Consider the following 19,355-nt stretch of genomic DNA (forward strand, 5'->3'; position numbering starts at 1 on the left):
AACACACACTGCACCTAGAGCTAACGAATATACACTCGAATACTATGATCACAACATCATCAGAGCTAACCAAGATCAATTCTTAGACGACGATCGCTTCGCTAATCCACAAATTACTGAGAAATTTTTCATCAAGACACCATATATATTTACACTAAACATCTTCGACCGAAAGTTTGATCACATTATTTCAGAAGCACTAATAGACACACAAGCATACGAAAGTTTCAAAGAACGCTTCCAAATATTTTCACTAACCTTTCATTTCCTTGCACCACACGAAAGAGATTTACACTGCTCACACGATATTATGTTGCGCACTAAACAAACCCACACATATAGTTATTATCGCTTCATCCAAAATCACTTTGACCTACACACACCCTCTAGACAACCACACCATCGTTTTCAATTCATCAATTCAAAATACACTTCACCGTATTTCCTAAATTTCACATATTGTATTAAAGACACTAACCTCCATGGTATTCTTCGTAATTATGACCCCATAACCCAAATGTACATTTTCTGCCCCATCACCAAGACCTTCAACGCCGAAGAATCCCGACCCTTCCTTATCCCGCACGAGTTTGTACAACCCATAGAAATCCCAATTTTAGAATTCATCCACAACACTAAATTCAATCACAAATTATATAACTTAATCCAAAACACACCTTATGAGTTTGCAGTTGGCACTGAAGAACTAACCACTATTAAGGCACTTCAATTGCTTTGGCCACTGCTTCAGACTAAAAATATCATCCGCATCTTAGCTAAACTACTAACAACTTCAGAACTAATTCACGACATCTTCCCCCACGGTTTTTTCCCCGACGACTAACAGGTAAGTATGAATTAAATGAATATAACTAACTAATTAAAATATTAAAAAACTCACCATACTTTATTCATGTTTTCTTTAGATTTTTAGCCTTCATCCGACGATCACCTACAAAAACCACAAAAGACAAATAAAAATCGCAAATTTCATCAAACAGATTTCAAAAATTTTATTAATCTCTTACACTTATAAATTTATAAATTTAATACCAATGCAGTAAATTCATTTCTAAAATTTTCCCCACAAGCAGTAAATCTAATTATGATGAAAATTTGTATCTTAATATTCCCCCATGACTAGCAGTAAATTTCTAAATTCTATGTAGTAAATTAAATAAATGCAAATGCAGTACTAACCTTTTGATATTTTCATTCATTCGCACAGAAATTCTATCCACACTCGCACAGCTCGCCCACGAAGAATTGTTTAAAATAATGAATTTCAGTTTCAAGTTTTCACACTCAACAACTCTAACATATAATAACATGTTTCAAACTTTCCTTTAACCCGGTTGGAAAGGAATCATATACTAAACAAAACTAACCAACGCAGCTTACTAAATACCACAAATCATAGTATAACAGCATGACTAAGAAAAGGAAACCAACGGTACCCAAACCGGATTAACCCAGTTTAAAACTGGATAAATTATTCTTTTGAAGACTATTATAAAGTCTAAGAAAGAAATAATAAAACACAAAAAAGTCAAAAGACAAACCCATACCACAAACAATTTGCTTTTTGGAAAAAGTACATAACCAACAAGACATAAGTAAGACCACAACAAACCCAACATAAAACGTTGTCACATAACAGGACCCCTCACAAAAACCGCATGAAATCATACTCCCACTCCTGGCCTAACCCACCAGGAAGGACGTCCTGAGCATGCTCTATAGCCGGCCTAACCCACCGCGCTACATCCACGCTTTGTGACCACACCACTATTTTTAATAAGAGCTACTCAAGTGTGAGTAACTCTTCAAAATAACCGAACTAAAACAAAAAGCTTTTGTGAAAACAACTAACTAAAATCATTATTAAAAAATATTAAACTAATAAAAGTTTTATAAAATGTAAAATCACATGATGCAATATATAGATCAGAATACAACACCAAGGACGAACATCAAAAGACAAGACGACCCCACTACACTCGAGAGAGAATGACCAACTACAATCGATATGCCGCTCACAATCACAACTCAAAGGATTTAGAGTACGACTTGACCTCGCAGAAAAGGACTTCATTGAACTAGACCAATGACCACCTCGATGTTCAAGTATACGTACAGATCCGAGTAACCAGGCATCCCCTCCACGCACAATCTCCACGCCATTCCCAAACTAGATCATACACAAAAGAAGTTCTCCACGCAGAACAGAAAAACCTGACATAGCAAACCATTCTGAAATCAGATTTGAGTTTGTTGCAAAGACGTAGTCGTTGTCACTAGAAGACACAACGTCTTATGTCTCTAACTCCAGCTTCCTGGAACTTCCCTAACAAAAGAGGAAACGGAAGAAAATTATGATGTTCGCCAAAAACAAACGTCCATCATCCATCCTTCGAATTGCAGAAGAACTATTCTAAAAAACTCTGTAAAACCCGGATGGGTGGAACCTGATCTAAACTACATTTTATGATTGGATAAATTAAATGTTTTACCAATGTAAAGTATTTAATATTAACCAATCATGATCCATCTAACTAACAACCCACTTATTTGTAAGTGCTGAAGTTACTTGTAATTTCAGCACCAGAGAGATTTGAATTTAACTTAGAAATTAGTTGGACTCTCCCGAGCACTTCAGCAGCCGCAATAAACCAGTATACCCTAGATCTATTGAGCCTAGCAGAGACTAGTTAAACAACCTGAGACTAGATAGTATAAGAGTAAGATTAGGATCGGTATTAGACTAAGAAGTTGCACGAATCTATCCGGCCGAAAATAAGATAGCGTGACGAGCAGACGGTGTACCCTATCCGAAATTACTCTATGAGTTACACTTCGGTCCTAACTCAATAGCGTACATCCCGTTTCTCAGTGAAGACATACGCGATTACTTCTTTGATTACGAGCAAGCAGCATTGCTAGGATTCTGGACGTCTAGAATTGCGACAATAAGAAGCGCTGCTAATCCGCAGACCAAGCTGTGGCTAGTCTTAGAAGAAAAAGTAGCTGCACCTTCCGTGCCAGAATCCGACAAACGAGTGGAGTTTGGGTTGCGATTCTGAGAAGAATTACTGAGAACGAGCTTGATGGTAGTGTGGGAACTGATGAGACCATCGTAGTGCCCTAGTCCCAGTGCTGATTCGATACTACAGGCAACACAAGATGTGCAGAGGGAACTAAATGCAGACTGTAATCTGCGTGATCTTAATATTATCTATAATGTGATGACAACGGCCTCTAAGAGCAACGGGGAAGACAAAGTGGAGTTGCTTGGCTGGGGACCAGAAGACTGGGTGAAACCTGGTAGCTGTCTGGCAGAAGTCTGTGTACTAGAAGGTCACGTTTGTGGGAGTATAGATTGCGTGAAAACCCTGGAGAAACAACACAAACAGTTGACAATATTGTTTGGGAACATTGTGATGAAAGCGAAGACGGAAACGAAATTGATCGCAGATTGCCATGGAGGAACCGAGGTGAATCTAGTGACTGCACTAGGAATCTACAGTATGTTTGGTTCTTTAGAGTCACTATTGAATCTAGAACAGAAACATGAGATGGTCACGGCCATCAGTGTAGAAGTGTTCCCAGGAGTTTTGCAAACTGAGCAAAAGCACATAGGAAAATGGAGGGAAGCGATCGAGGCGGAAATGAACATCAGGCACAGTGAAGATTATCGCAGGCCATCGGGAGCGCAATATTTGGTGGGATTGACATTAACTCCAATGTGCAAGAGCAGATACTCAGTGCATTTTTTGGCTGTGGATGTAAAAGTACGAGAACGATCGTGGATCAAGCCTTCTCAGTGCCAAAGTGTGTAAGACTAGCAAGAATGTCGGAAAAGACATATGAATTACTGTGCAGAATATTCTCGGCGGTCTCAGAGAGAACTAAGGAGGAGTTAGAATCGATACTGGGAAAGAATTTCAATGGATACGTCAGTGGGAACTTCAGTGACTTTGAGAGACAAAAACAGAGAGGATCAACCATTAGAAATTACAATAACAATACAGTAGATGAGAATGATGAGGTGCACCGAGTGATGATGGAAGTGGAACCACTACTGGAAGCTTCGTGAAAGCGTAACTGGAGGAGCATCATTTTGACACATGACGAGTTTCCTTGCCATTGCTTGCTACAAACATGGTGGTACCCCGAATGTAGTAACCTGGTGTTGATCTGGGACCCTGGAGAGCTGCTCTCCATGGGCTTACCAGACTCATCACGGCCCATAACAGTAGTGATAGTGGGAGTTATGATGCCGATACGATGGCTGGAAGCTCATGTGAAGGAGAACAATAGACAGGGGGCACCAACGCGAGAACAATTGCAGAAATTGGATTGTCTAAAAGATTTAGATCTTTTTGAGAAAATGTGCAAGATTCTGAACATTCCGATGGAAGTGAAAAAGATATGGGCAAGGAGATGACTGATGCCATGGTTTAGAGCCAACATGACTGCATGGTTGATGATTATGCCAAGAAGCATATGTCGAAGCACGGCAGAGTGTACAGTGTGTATCAGCTGGACATCGGGGCAGGAGCTTTCAAGCGAGCTTCCGTGACTCATCGGAATGCAGTGACCACCGCTGTAAAGAGAATTTCCAGGACAAGTGAACGTAATGGAAGAGAAAAGGAAGAGATGTTGAAGGAAGATTTGGAGAGAAACGTGACGTTGTGTCTCCACAACAGCTTCTGCAGGAACAGAGAATCTAACGTGGATCCCCTACCTTTTTGTAATCTTATTGTAGAAGAGCAGAAGTGTTGGAGGACTGCCTCCAACAGCGTCAGAATAGCTACCGATGAGTTGCAAGACACAGAGACTGAAAGTGCAGAGTCAATGTCGCAGGAGGAGAAGATGGAGCATTGACAAATGGCCGAAAAACAAGATGCGAAAAGAAAGAAAATTAGAAGAATTTAGAAGTTTTAGAACTTCTGAACGACGAAAAAAGAGGAAAAAATGGAGTGACGAAAGAGAAGAATTGAAAACTCAGAATTTTTTCATGTGTGTGACAAAAACTCAAGTGAGAAACTAAGCAACCAAGTTGTAATTGAAAACTGAAAGAAAACATTTAGTTGAGTTTTGAACGTTAAAGAATTTGTTGCATTTATAAATTTCTATTTTGATTTTAGTTAGTGGCTTTAGAGACACTTACTGTTTATTTAGAAAGGCTTGAGTAAAAAGTATATTTAAATATTCTAGCCTGCATGATTGTTTTTAATCAATTAGGACAACTGATCACTTTGTGGTGACATGAAAGGCTTGGGTAATCTCTCGAAGAGGGAGATTGTTTCATTAGTCTTTCTAACCACAGAGTTTTTTAGTTTTAATATTCAGGACCAATAACAACTGAAATTTCCGAAGGTAAGAAGCATAGTAGGATAATTTTAGCTCGTTGGTTGGCAGGACTGTCCTGCAAACTAACACCTTTTAAAACCTAGGAGAAAAAATTTTAAATCAGGGCGTTGGCATTGGACGTCAGAAAAAATGTTTTATCTTGAATCATATCCTCAAAGTGTAGATTGGTGAAAGAAATTGGAAAGCTATAGTAGTGTAGTATGATGCCATTTATATTCTGCAGTGAGTCAATATGACGCGGATAAAAATAATTTCGTGCATTTTGTATTTCTGTTCGATGACTCCACCAATTTCTGTACCAATTTTACGAACATTGCGAAATTCAATGGGGACATTGACCGGAATGTCCGGGGAGTATGTGACATTAGACCAGAATGGACAAAATGCAGATTCGGCGATTTTGAATAGTTAGCAGCTAACCTTCCGAATTGACGGTTTTGAGAGATTTGTGACGTTATTGAGACGATAAGTCAAACTGTGAAGGCTAGAATATACTGGTAATTTGGATTTTTAAAATTTCGAACGATGACGTTATATTTCTGAGAAACGTCAAAATCGGCCATTTTGGAAGAAATCCAGAATTAAGACACAACAACAATAGTTGCAACGGCGACAACAACTAGAATTGCGATAGAAAAGCAACAAAGAAGCTAGCAGAAATAGCGGAGACCGTTCCGAGTTGCAACGATTGTGTCGATACAATCGTTGCAAGGCCGTTCACAACAACGGTGAAGGGTAGAAAGACAGCCTTCCGGAAAGCAGAAAAGGGTGTTATTTCCCCGGATTCAGGGAACTGAAATCCTTTTATATAAACTTTTAGGTTCCCTATTATGTCGTGAACTGAATTTATTTAACATCTGAGTTCATTTTCCGACGATGAGAAGCTAGGAGTTAGGGGGAAAGTGTTGATCCATCTTCGACGGAGATGATGATTTCTATCTACTGAACAAAAACAATAGTAATATAATAAATAGTAGTAGCCCTGTTTTTAGGAGTGACCTCGTCGTCTGGCGATACTGAGACCCAGCCATGAGCTCACTAATTTTGCATGAAATCAAGTTAATTTCAGCGTTCTGGTCGAAGCCGGAGAACAGTTACGTTTTTGTCGACCCGATGTTGAAAAGACCACTAAAAGAACTGGCTTTGGTAGAGACGGTGAAAAGCATGTAGAGCTCTGTTTAGACGTTGGCCAGTCGTCTTAGAACCTAGCTTTATTTTCCGTCGATATGTACTTCCGGGCGAATGTTACACTTATGGACAATCGGATTTTTTTAAATCGGATAACTATTGGATTTTTTTTATCTTTAGCTGATTTATAAAAATCCCACTATCCGCTTATCAAAGGGTTAGTTCAGTCCCCTAAAGTCCACAAAATCATTTTTTTGTTACCTTTACGCTGCATCGAGATAAGGAAAAAACAACAAAGATTGTACATGTTGAAGAAATTTTTGCTAAAAAGTAAATTTCGAACGTTTTCGCAACTATGTGCATTGTCAGGATTTTCACAATAAACTAATCTAAATGACAATAAAACATCAATTTACAAATGTTATTCACAATAACTCACATAAAATTTGGTTCTAAACCATCATGATAAAAAATTAGCCAATCACAGTTGACCTCTAAATTACTAATAAAATTAAAATACTTTTAACCTCTAAAGTTATTTAAACATTTTAAAATTAGTTTGTCTGGAAGTTTCTGAGTCATAATTTGGATTTAGACATATACGTTTTAAATAAAAAACCAAAAATACTTTGGGACTAACTTTTCAGTGTTAACTCCCTGCTCCTAAACTCATCGCGCGTGTTCAAGCCCGGTTTCTCTTTCCTGATAAGTATTGCCTCTAATGTTTGCAATTTTGTTTGGTTGTTTGATCTATCTATAATTTTCCAACAAAGATCTGCGCTATTTCCCTCAATTTGGCATTGCTGAAGGTGGAGGCCTACCGGTGAGTCTGCTTTCTTATGTTCCACAATTTTAGTGGTCAAATCTCGAACCGTTTGTCCGACATAGGTGGAAGTGCATCCACTACACGACAGTTTATAAACCACTCTTGGCTTGAGGTCATTAGAAAAGGCTGACTTCAGTGATGGTAAACATGATTCTAGTTTTCTTGTGGTGAAAACCACTTGAACGTTAGTTAATTTTCGTAACCTGTTAGCAAAATATTGGCTCTGGTTACCTCTATATTGCACCATCAGCATTGGGGCTTCCCATGCTTTGGTGATTGAACTGACAAACACCTCTCACTATCCAGGGGCTTGCCCTTACCCTCGATGATCTTGCACAAGGCGTCTGAATCCACCTTTGCGGACCAATTTTCAGGGTACTGATTTGTCAGCCATTGCGCCCTATTAGTTTCCCTAGCCTTATCAAATTGCTCCCAGCTAGATGTACTCCTAAAAACCCTGTGTACAGTGCCTTGGATAACACTACGCTTATACTGAGCTGGGGCGCAGCTTCTATAGTTCAGTATAGTCCCTGTATCTGTTGGTTTTTGATACCAACTGTAAGTTACACGCTGTGTACATGTTGTTTTTCCAATATCGATAACATGCTTTATTAGTCTAATATATTAGCCTAATTCTTTTGATAAACTTATTAAATAGTTTCATGTGATTTGATACGCTGATAATGGTACGCTTGTAAGAAGAAGGCCCGGTACGGGATTTTAGAGACAAGCTCGTCAAGCAGCGATACTCGATCTCTACCCGGACATCTCCGCCGGAACCTCCACCCGTGAAAAACCAGGTTGTAATCGCTCTCATTTCTTTTTTTAATTTGTTTTTGAAATCCATTTCTCTACAATCCAATTTACAATCTATTCTTTATCTTGTTTTGCCTCTTTTGTACCCTGTTTAGTGAATGTCCGTGCCGAAGTACAGGCCGAAGTGGCTACCCAAGTGGAGTAGGAAACTGCTGGTAATAGGAACCTCAAGGACCAAGTACTGAGCCCCAAAGATGTCGGAGCCACGGTTCACTCGTACAGAGGTGCAAAAACAGTCGACCTTGCCGCTACTGTCTCGCGCTACCCCTCGCAGAAACTGAACTGTGTTACTATAATGGCCGTATTTAATGATAACTCATCTACGGTTTCAGACTTTGCTATTGATTGGAGATTTTTTATAAATTCGATAATTCATAAGTTTAACCTAAATGTGCTACTTATACCTAAAACCATCCTCTGTCCAAATAATCACTTCACAAACAGAAAACTTGGTGCTCTAAATGACTCTTTGTTTTGCCCTATTTTTACATTTAACCATTCAAGAGTCCGAATTAGTTCCCCAATCTAAACGTTAATTTTAATGCTAATATGTTTTGTAAAGATGGTATTAATTTTTCTTTTTATGGTAAAAAAGTTTTCATTTTATTGCTCGCTCAGCTAACCTGTATATATTCACCATAAATTTACCCTCCTCGCTGCCATATTATGGCTAATCAAAGGCATCGCCATATTCGCAAACGCCACCTTCGAAAAGGAGGCACATGGTGTGTGATTTGCAAAGCTTACACCCATGTCTCATGTATCGGGCTACAGCTGCAAGTTGTATTACGATGGGTTCTCCTGCATGCAATGCGCCCTCGAAAACTTTGAAAAAGAGCCCAACTCCACCAACAGACCAACAAGCCAGCCCCCATCACAACTTAAAAACCAACAAGCACAACCCCCATCACATCTCAAAAAGAAACATCAACACCAACACCTGAAACAAACGTACTGCCCAACGCAATATAATTTTATTCATCGCCCCCAGCAATCATTACAGCCCCCTTGGACCCCTGGAAACTTATCGACCAAGAACTTAAAGAAAATAAACGACATATAAAAAAAGATCGTTAACTGGAAACCGCGCTTCATAGTTCTAAGCAAGAAAAAGCCCGGTTTCCAATTCATAGAATTACTGAAACACCAATTTCTAACGTCGCAAGGAAAGCAGCAATGAGTCTCTCACATCTGCTGCTCCCCAAAACTACACCAGAAAAAAACGGATCAAACTGTAAAACACTAAGCCGCCGCATAATTTTATGGAAGCAAGGCCTATTAGACGAACTTTTCACTGAAGCAAAAGCTCTCCAAATTAGACATCCAAAACAGAAGAAGTCCGAAGTAAATAAGGAAAAGTAAGCAAGGAAGTTGCACAATTCGTTAAATTATTCAGTACAGGCAAAATATCTGCCGCCATTGGCTGCCTTTAAGACAAAAAACAAAAAGAGATTTCCCCTAAACGAAGTCATTGAAGGAAAAACAGTCATTAGTATCCTGAAAGAAAACCACCCTCAAGCCAAAACAGCGATCAATAACTACACAACTGAAGTAAGTGAAAAAGAAATGCCATGCCACCCCTCTATATTCGAACAAATAAACGCCAAGACAGTTCGAAAATCAACCCTGAAACTGCACGGAAGCCATGGTCCCTCAGGTCTAGATGCGTGCGAATGGAGAAGGATATTAACTCACTTCAACCAGACATCCACTGAGCTTTGCAAAAGAGTTGCTAAAGTATCCTATACAATAGCAACTAAAGTTCTCCCCCATGAAAACCTAAAGGCGTACAACTCGTGTCGCCTGATACCTCTGGACAAAAATCCAGTGGTACGGCCCATTGGTATAGGTGAAGTTCTGAGAAGAAAAACTGGCTAACAATCACCCAATGTATAAAATCAGACTTTAAAAATCTCGGAAAAAACTTCCAACTCTCTTTAGGCCAGAAAAGTGGAATCGAATATGCTATCCACAGCTTGAGGAACGAGTTTGAGAAACCGGAAACGGACGCCATACTACCTAATGATGCAGAAAATGCCTTCAACTCGCTGAATAGAGAACTTGCTCCAAAAAATGTAGAAATCCTTTGTCCGGCGCTACATCATGCGATGGCCAATTCATATAAACATCCCTCAATCTATATGCCAATAACACGGTTTTGACATCTACCGAAAGCACAACGCAAGGTGATCCCCTCTCAATGGCTATGTACGGAATTGGGATAATCCAACTGATTGAGCTCCTGCAAAAACTAAATGTCAACTAAAAATGGTACGCAGATGATGGAAGCGCTGCTGGTGATCCTAAGAGTCTCCGTGCAATACTGGACAACCTGAATGTGCACGGAAAGGCTTTCGGATACAATGTGAAGCCTTCCAAGTGTCAACTCAAACTAAAAGAAAACCGTCGTGACAGCGCCATAAAAGTATTCGAAGGACAAACATTACAATGTTAGACGGTTTTAGAGTCCTTGGATTGGTTATCGGAACATCATCAGCATGCGATAAACACATAGAAATTGAAATTGAAAAGACAGCTACCCTAACTGAAAAGCTTTCCAAAAGAGCTAAAACATCATCACAAAATGCGTACTCCTGCTACACAAAGTGAGTTCAAAACAAATTAAGCTTTCTAACCAGAACAACTCCGGAAGCATTTAAGAAAATGGATGAAATTGAGAAAAATGTAAGACATCAGCTACTTCCTAGCATTACTGGTAAAAACCATATAACTGATGAAGAGCGCAACCTTTTTGCACTACCACTAAGAATGGGAGAATTATAGACCTCCTCAGTAACACGGACTTTCCAGAAATTATGAGTGGTCACAAGCCATTTGTGATCCATTAGAAAACAGTGATCCAGAAATAGCTGAAACGGAACAAACTCTGATAAATAGAAACATCAAAACTGAGAGACAGAAAATCACACTCCCAAAAAAGGCTAAAATTATTTAAAAAATGCTCATCAGAAAAAAAACTGACATTAAATCTAGCGTCACAGAAAGGAGCAGCGAATTGGCTAAGCATGCTACCCTTAAAAAGATACATTTTTTCTCTCAACAAATCAGAGTTTAAAGATGGATTACAACTGAGATATGGATGGGAACCACCAAACACCCCACATACATGCCCATGTCGACAACCCTTCTTAATGACCCACTCTCTTAGTTGAGTTTTGAACGTTAAAGAATTTGTTGCATTTATAAATTTGTATTTTGATTTTAGTTAGTGGCTTTAGAGACACTTACTGTTTATTTAGAAAGGCTTGAGTAAAAAGTATATTTAAATATTCTAGCCTGCATGATTGTTTTTAATCAATTAGGACAACTGATCACTTTGTGGTGACATGAAAGGCTTGGGTAATCTCTCGAAGAGGGAGATTGTTTCATTAGTCTTTCTAACCACAGAGTTTTTTAGTTTTAATATTCAGGACCAATAACAACTGAAATTTCCGAAGGTAAGAAGCATAGTAGGATAATTTTAGCTCGTTGGTTGGCAGGACTGTCCTGCAAACTAACACCTTTTAAAACCTAGGAGAAAAAATTTTAAATCAGGGCGTTGGCATTGGACGTCAGAAAAAATGTTTTATCTTGAATCATATCCTCAAAGTGTAGATTGGTGAAAGAAATTGGAAGGCTATAGTAGTGTAGTATGATGCCATTTATATTCTGCAGTGAGTCAATATGACGCGGATAAAAATAATTTCGTGCATTTTGTATTTCTGTTCGATGACTCCACCAATTTCTGTACCAATTTTACGAACATTGCGAAATTCAATGGGGACATTGACCGGAATGTCCGGGGAGTATGTGACATTAGACCAGAATGGACAAAATGCAGATTCGGCGATTTTGAATAGTTAGCAGCTAACCTTCCGAATTGACGGTTTTGAGAGATTTGTTCCACTAATTTTTGCGTGTACCGCAGGAGCGGCTCCAGGCTCTACAAAACCATTCAGAAACTAGCAGAGAAACTCAGCGAGAAACGGAACGAATCATACTCGGACGCAATAAACTTTTTAAGAACAAAAATAAGTTTTGCACTTTTGATTTCTCTTGATGCATTAATATCGACTTGATTTATTCATAAAATTTTGCCGATTTATTTATATAGCGTTGGTACGGCCCTATCCAACTTGTGCAGGTACCGTCGCATGATGGAAGGGCCCATTTTAACGGACTGTTTTATAAAGAGTGTACAAGCGAAGATTGCTTAAAACCTTCAGGACTGATAATTAGATTGGAGACTGCGGTACCGGGTTGAAAGATTTCGCTATGATCATCACAGAAGCTGCAGCCATTGGATTGTAAGTCCGTCCTAATAAGTGTGAGCTATTTTTTTGGGTGACACTTCGAAAGAACAGAAATCCGTTAAAAAAGACGAGTTTCAGTTACTTTCACCTGCTATTAAGACGCCTCGCCTCAAAGACCTCATCATTCTAGGAGCGCCTTTGGGGAAGATGTCATCACTACTGCTTTGGTCGAGAAAAATTCTGATTTGAAAAGAATGTGTTTGCGTTTCGAAATATCGACGTTCATCACGTCTTCTTCCTGCTTAAAAATTCTTTTTCACTGCCGAAACTTCTCTATACCCTTCGTACTTCGCCCTGCTTCAAACGCCAAGACTTGCTCGCCGAATACGACGACACTCTTTATTCTGGTCTGGAGAAAACTTGCAATGTCTGCCTGGAATCTACCGCGCGTCTGCAAGCCTTTCTTCCGCCTAAGATGGCCGGTCTAGGTCTTGGTTCCGCAGTTAGATTAACCGTTTCGGGTTACTACGATTCGGGTCTTGGTCTTGGTTCCGCAGTTAGATTAGGCGTTTCGGGTTACTTAGCGTCTGTGAGTAGTTGTCAGTCTTTGTGCAACGGTATCCTCGGACATGAGTTCGTCGAGCGTTAAAAGAAGAAGCGATAGATCTTTGGTTCAGCACCTCAGGGCTCGAACGAACACCAAACGATACTCACTTCTAGAAGTCTCGGTCTGATCCTTTCAATAAATCCGTATACGACACGCTAGTTACTGAATCTGATGACACTATGAAGTTACGTATCATCTCAGCTGGAGGCAAAAATCAGGCTGATTGGATCAACGCGCTTTCTTGTCGTTCGCTTGTTCTCAAGTTGACGGATGTGCATCTAAGAATTTCCATAGCTCGGTTGCGTCTGCCGATATGTGAACCCCATACCTGTAAATGCGGTCAGCCAGTTGAAAAGTTCGGTACCCACGGTTTCTCGTGTAGAAAAAGTGCGGGCCGGATTCAGCTACATACTATGATAAACGATATAAATAAACCTGCTTTAGTTTCGGCGAACATCCCGTCTGTCTTCAAACCCCCAGGGCTTGCTACGTCAGACAACAAGAAACCAGATGGACTAACTTGGACGCCATGGGAAAGAGGCATGTGCCTTATCTGGGACGCGAAGGTTGTGGACGCGCTCGCCACGAGTAGGATTTCTAACAACTCCTGCCAGTTCTCAGCAGCTACCGAAGCAGAAGTGAGAAAAACCTCTAAGTACTCGGAAATCATTAACAGAGGTTATATCCTTGCTCCGGTGGCCTTTGAAGTCCGAGATGGCTGTGAGCCCGTCTTGTACAGTTTCCTACGCGCGCTTGGTAAACGTCTATTGGCTGCTACGGAAGAATCTAAGTCGACACTTTACCTTAAGCAGCGTATCTTTGTGGCTCTACAGGTTGGTAACAGTGCTTCTTGAAGCTCGTGACTTGAAGCTAGTGACGGACTTGAGGGCGTTTTTTAAGTGTCGAGATAATTCAAGCTTTTCCTTATGTTTTCAACACCTTCCTCACTCCAAAGAATGAGGAAGGTATAAACCAGATCTATTTTTTTAAATTTTTGTAAAATAAAATAAAAAATTCATCCTTAAATTGAATAAAAAATTCAGTGTAGTAAGTAAGATATTTTACTAGATTGGATGGGATTGTTGTTCTAGTTGATATGTCAGTTGTGTTAGCATTTCTCTTAGCGACTCTAAGAAAATTGATGTAAAAACTGTTAATAAAGCAACAATTGGCAATGATTTAGGGCTAGAAAATTATGTTAATACAGCCATCCCAGATGTCCGAGTACTCAAGATAGTACTTTTTCTTTCTTTCATTAGCCCACGTTGGTTGGGTTGGGCTCGTCCGTCTCCAGGCTAAGGAATTTTGCAACTTCTACCGGCCTTAGCCACAGGTCTCCGGGAGTGAATGGGAGGTGATTTTTGGGGCAGTTAAAAATGTGGCAGCTAGCGCGGGGTGCTAGGTGACAGTCTGGGTATAGTGGGGAAACTTTGTTGTCTAGTCGGGAGAGGCATGTATTTAAAAGCCGGCTGTAACCAGACCGGATTTGGGAGAAATTACAGCGGGTAGTTCTGAGGAGAGATTTTTCTGTGAGGTCTACCTTAGGGGGCAGTATACAAGTTACTTTAGAGGGAGAAATTTCGGCGAGGAACTGGGTTACTAAATTTGTGTAGTTGTGATTTGAAAGGGACTTGTGGTGGTTAGAAACGAAAATGGAAACTTCTTCTGGGTTATTATGATTGAGTGAAGCGTGAAGATTGGTTAAAACGGAGTCAATATCTTTTTTTAAAGCGCTTTAAAATCGGTTGTCGAACTTGACGTGGAGGTTGAAGGTGTGAGTGATAAAAATTGTTTGGATGATGGCAGTGATATGATGAGATAAAAAAATTGAGAGGTTAACAGAGTGTGGTGATTTGGAGTGATGTGGGCAGTGGAACTCATTAGTGTTGAGCCGTAAATAACTCTGAGGGCTTGATTTTGGGTAAACTGTTTGTGGTTAATTGTTTGTTTTGCTGGCTCATGTGACCAAGCAGGGGAGGTAATATGGGCGTAATATGGCTCGGTAGGTTAAGAGGAGGGGTTAGATAGGCATAAGGTTGGATCAAAAGTAACCCCTAAAATGTTTGGGTTTTTGTTAAGAGGTAGTAGCTCGTTGTTTGAAAGTACACTGGGTGTTTTGTTAAAATCTTTTTTGTAGGATGAAAAAAGGGTAACTGATCCTTTAGAGGACGCGAAAGATAAATTCCTGAAAGTGAAAAAAAAAGAATTCAAAAAATGATGAAAGTAATCGTTCAACGATCGAAATGCTGCCTCTACAATAAGATTTTGGGAAAAGGGATGGAAATTGTCAGCGTAAGATGTGAGACGATAATAATCGGGGGTGTGGGAGCGTCATGGAAGTAAAATTTTAAAAGAGCGAGCGAAAGAACAGAGCCCTGGGGAACTTGTGGGGGGATTGGGGATTCTTGGTTGTTAAAAAGTGTGGTGGCTTGTCGGCCGTTCAAGTAGATACTCATCCAACGAACAATACCTCTCGGGAGCAGTGTGTCATGAATCAGCTCCACGAGAGTACGAAGACACACCATATCAAAAGCATTCGAGAGGTCAAGCGTAGCAGGAACGGTGGGGGAGCGTGGGCGACTTTCATTAAAACCGTCTGAGATAAAAAAAAATCTAGTTTGGAAAGCGCAGTAGTGGTAGACTGGAAAGGACGAAAACCACGTTGTTGTGTGGCGGCAGGGAGATGCTTTGTTAAGAAAGGATGGATGAGCCTTTCTAAAACTTTAACAGTGGGCCAGAGTTTCTTTTCGGGTTTGGGTAGGGGGATTATCTTCGAATTTTTCCGCATTGGAGGGAAAATTGTTTGAGACAGCAACATAATAAAAAGTAGGGTTAAAAATTCAAAAGCTTGGTATTCTAGGTGTTTCAAGTGAATGTTGCAAAGTTCATCCCGACCAAGAGCTCGCGAGGGTTTGCTCTTCACTATGGCTTGTTTAGATTGTTGGGGGGAGAAAGTGGGGTTATCTAACAGGTTGAGCTTGGCTATTTTGCGTCTGCTTTTCCGGAGTAGGGTATCTGACCCTTTAATTCGGGCATTCGTAAACGATTTACTGAAAGCTTTGGCTATGTCTGTGTCTAAGGAGATTGTTTTTCATTCAAATTGAATTAGAGTGCCTTCCTACCACAGGCCTGGATCCGTACCATTTTCCAGAACTTTCTGGCTCCAGTGCGAGTTTAAGTGGGAAGAAGTGAAACGAGATTGCTGTGTAGGTTCCATGGGCTGATTATTGTGGCGATCGAGATTTTTTTCAGCAGCAAGAGAAGCTGACTCTAGATAAAGAGTCGGGGTGTAATGGTGGTGGCGCCCGGCGGGATGGCGTTGCGTGCTGCCCTCAGTACCAGATCCCGAAAGAATTTCTCCCCGGCTGTAACTGAAGAAGGAAACCTCGAGGCAACCCGACTCAATCTCATCGGTAAATTGGAGCCAATCAACCCTGAAGAAATTGATGAATGTCTCTTTCGGAGAAAAGTGTTTGCTGGTTTTTAGAGGTAGTTCGATAAGTATGGGGAGGTGGACGGTGCGTAGAGATTTAATTGGGGTTCAGAAAAAAGAAAGTAAAAAGCTCTGCGATGCTAGGGAGATGTCAGGGGAGGAGAATTGTGCATCAGAGGATAAAGAGTTAAAAGGTACCTTGGTTTGACTATCATCATTTAGGGGGGCGTGAGTGGATTCAGTTATTCCATTTGAGAGTAATTGACCACGTTGATCTTCTTCTAAGTTTGATTTCCAGAGGGAAGAGTCGGCGTTTGCATCCCCGAGTACAAGAGCGTCGCCTGGAACTAGGAGATCAGTAAGGACGCATTATAGCTGGGGGGCAACTAGATCTAAGGAGGATAAAAAAATTACTATTACGAAGTTTCGACGTACCGGCCATCACTGATACACACATGGACTCTAGTCTTCCGTCGGTATTTAAATTTATTTCTTCGTTTCGTATGGATTTCATGTATTGCAATGATGAGGCCTCTAGCCTCTTTGGTCTTTTCTTTTTGAATTAGAGTGAATGAGGGACGTAGTGATGTGTTAAGGCTTCGTTTCTTGAGCTTGGTTTCCTAGAATATGGCTATGTGTATTTCATTCTGGGCCAGGAAAGCTGCAATTTCAGGAGCTATCCCAGAGATTCCATTACAATTTAACTGGAGGACTCTAAGGATGCCTTTTGATTGTTTAGTTTGGGAATTGGTTACAGAAGGGACTGTGGGCAAGGATTGGTTTGTGGGAACCGTTACTTGCTAAGAGGTGGTGGATGGGGCTTTGGTTCCGAGGGAAGTAAAATGAGAGTAGAAGTATAAAGGGGGCAGTAAAAAAACGTGTGATGTTCTTTTAAAAAACTGAGGCCACTGCATTTAAATCCAGCCATATATGTGGCACCAGACACTGGCTTGGTTTCTACTAATGGTTAGGCCTCAGGCTACAGCTTGACGCCTTTTGCAACCTGGCAAGCGAGGATATCGGGTCCACCACTTGAAGGCGGCGTCGTCTGGACCCTCAATAGAGAACCAAAAGACTTGCGTGTTCTCTTGGCGTCTGTCGGTGAAAATAAATGACTGCTTCTACAGTGTAGATGTTACAAAATGGCTAATTTTTTTAAACGTCTTTCTTGTTTTTTTGGAGCAAATGAAAAGAAGTGGACGCAAACAGACCACCAGCATGAGCTCTTTGATAAATAAAAAATTCGAGCGAATGACGAGTCACTTCCAAAACCCATCCGCAAGTTTCAAGTCCGCCTCTGAGTGACATCGAGGAAAGAATAAAGCTAATAAGTAGTACGCTCGATGAAGAAAATATAAAGGGATAAGGCTTGCTGCTTTGGATGACAAAATTGCTCCTTTTCCAACTGATAACTATCAAAAAATATTGTCTAAGCACCCTCAGCGAGCCAAACTTGCAGCTCCAAATCCAACATTGATAGTTCTTCATAAGCGATCTATACAAAGCCAATATGTCTTTTCCGAGCGGATCAGCAGCAGGTCAGGATAAAATATTCCCTCGCATTTTTGAAGATTTTATTAAAAAGTCGAATGGCAGAGCACGACTTCATTTTCTGATATCGCTTACTAAGCTGATAAACCTCATTGGAGATGGAAAAACACCCAAACCTTAAGAATTCTGTTTTTTGGCCAAAGCTTATTGCCCTGGTAATGATAGAGGGAGGCTTGAGACTGATTGTCATAGGCAACACGCTGAGACGTATCGCGTCTAAACGCGCTAAAGCAAGGCCCTCTTCGAGTGACAAAATTTTTCGAAAACGTACAGGTAGTATGCGGTACTAAACAAGGAGCTGAAATAGCTGCACACTCAAATCAAAACCGAATTGAATACGACGACAATCCAAATTGCACTGTTCTGTAAGAACTAGATTTTAATGACGCCTTTAACTCTCTAAACAGAGAAACAATGCTGAATCATGTTTTTTCAAAACGCCACGATTTGTTTGAATACACCCGTGGCGTGTATAGTAAACACAGTTACCTTTTTAAAGGAAGCTCTATCATAATGTCAGAAGAAGGAACTCAGCAAGGTGATCCTGAAGCCCCGCCCCCTTTTTGCGGAAACAATTCAGACCCTAGTCAAACAATTGGAGTCGAAAATTAACATCTGGTATTTAGATGATGAAAATCAGCCTAGGGTTATAAGGTACTGGTCCGGGACCTTAAAAACACTCTGAAATCTAAACAAATTTACGTTCTGAACTTAACTTTGAGAAGTACAAATTTAGTTTTTTTGGGACTGACTACAAGTACACAGTTCAATTCAATATTAACACAATTTCGAAAAATATGCCCAAAAAGTAAAAAACAAAAGAAGAACTCCTAATTTTGGGATCTCCAATTGGCGAGTTTTGCACAAAAGAATTGCTCGTCAAAAAAATTAAGGTGATTGAAAATCTCGGATGTCATTGACAAACTAGACGCTCATTGCTGTTTTTACTTCCTGAAAAAGTGCTTTAGCATGCCAAAACTCCTTTATTTTTTGCATACGAGCCCTTGTTTTTTGCAAATCGATTTTTTGGAATGCTACGACAAATAAATAAGAATTTCGTTATGCAAATACACTAATGTGAAAATGGATAATATCCTGTTTTTACAAGCAGTTCTCCCGGCAGCCAAAGGTGGCGCGAGCGTTTTTTGTCCGCTCGTCTATTAGCTTTACCCGATACTTAGCCTCAGCAGTAGAAACGAAAAAAGTGCCTTAAGCAAAACTCTCGGTTTTGAGCATGTGGATGGAACCTATGATTATGCGCTTAGATGATGACAGCTAATTTTTTGGATCCGAATCGCAGACTTGATTTTACGACTCGAACCAACGGACGTAAAAAGATGCAACGCGTTCCGAGATATATTTGGG

At 40.3% G+C, this 19,355-nt stretch overlaps 3 protein-coding genes across 3 annotated transcripts in view; 2 read left to right on the forward strand and 1 right to left on the reverse strand.

Moving 5' to 3' along the window:
- Positions 1-19,355, reverse strand: part of LOC134840173 (very long chain fatty acid elongase 2-like) — a 392,967-nt gene that overhangs the window by 100,850 nt on the left and 272,762 nt on the right. The gene's annotated exons all lie outside the window — the stretch shown is intronic.
- The window catches only part of LOC134840172 (ribose-phosphate pyrophosphokinase 1-like), a 355,756-nt gene continuing 344,370 nt past the window's right edge, over positions 7,970-19,355 (forward strand). The window contains exon 1 of the mRNA XM_063855883.1: positions 7,970-7,985. The gene's annotated coding sequence lies outside the window, so the exon portion shown is untranslated. The remainder of the gene's footprint in view (positions 7,986-19,355) is intronic.
- The window catches only part of LOC134840168 (T-complex protein 1 subunit alpha-like), a 168,081-nt gene continuing 156,701 nt past the window's right edge, over positions 7,976-19,355 (forward strand). The window contains exon 1 of the mRNA XM_063855877.1: positions 7,976-7,986. The gene's annotated coding sequence lies outside the window, so the exon portion shown is untranslated. The remainder of the gene's footprint in view (positions 7,987-19,355) is intronic.

This window comes from Symsagittifera roscoffensis, chromosome 2 (genome assembly GCF_963678635.1).
Source record: "Symsagittifera roscoffensis chromosome 2, txSymRosc1.1, whole genome shotgun sequence".
Classification (NCBI taxonomy): Eukaryota; Metazoa; Xenacoelomorpha; order Acoela; family Convolutidae; genus Symsagittifera; species Symsagittifera roscoffensis.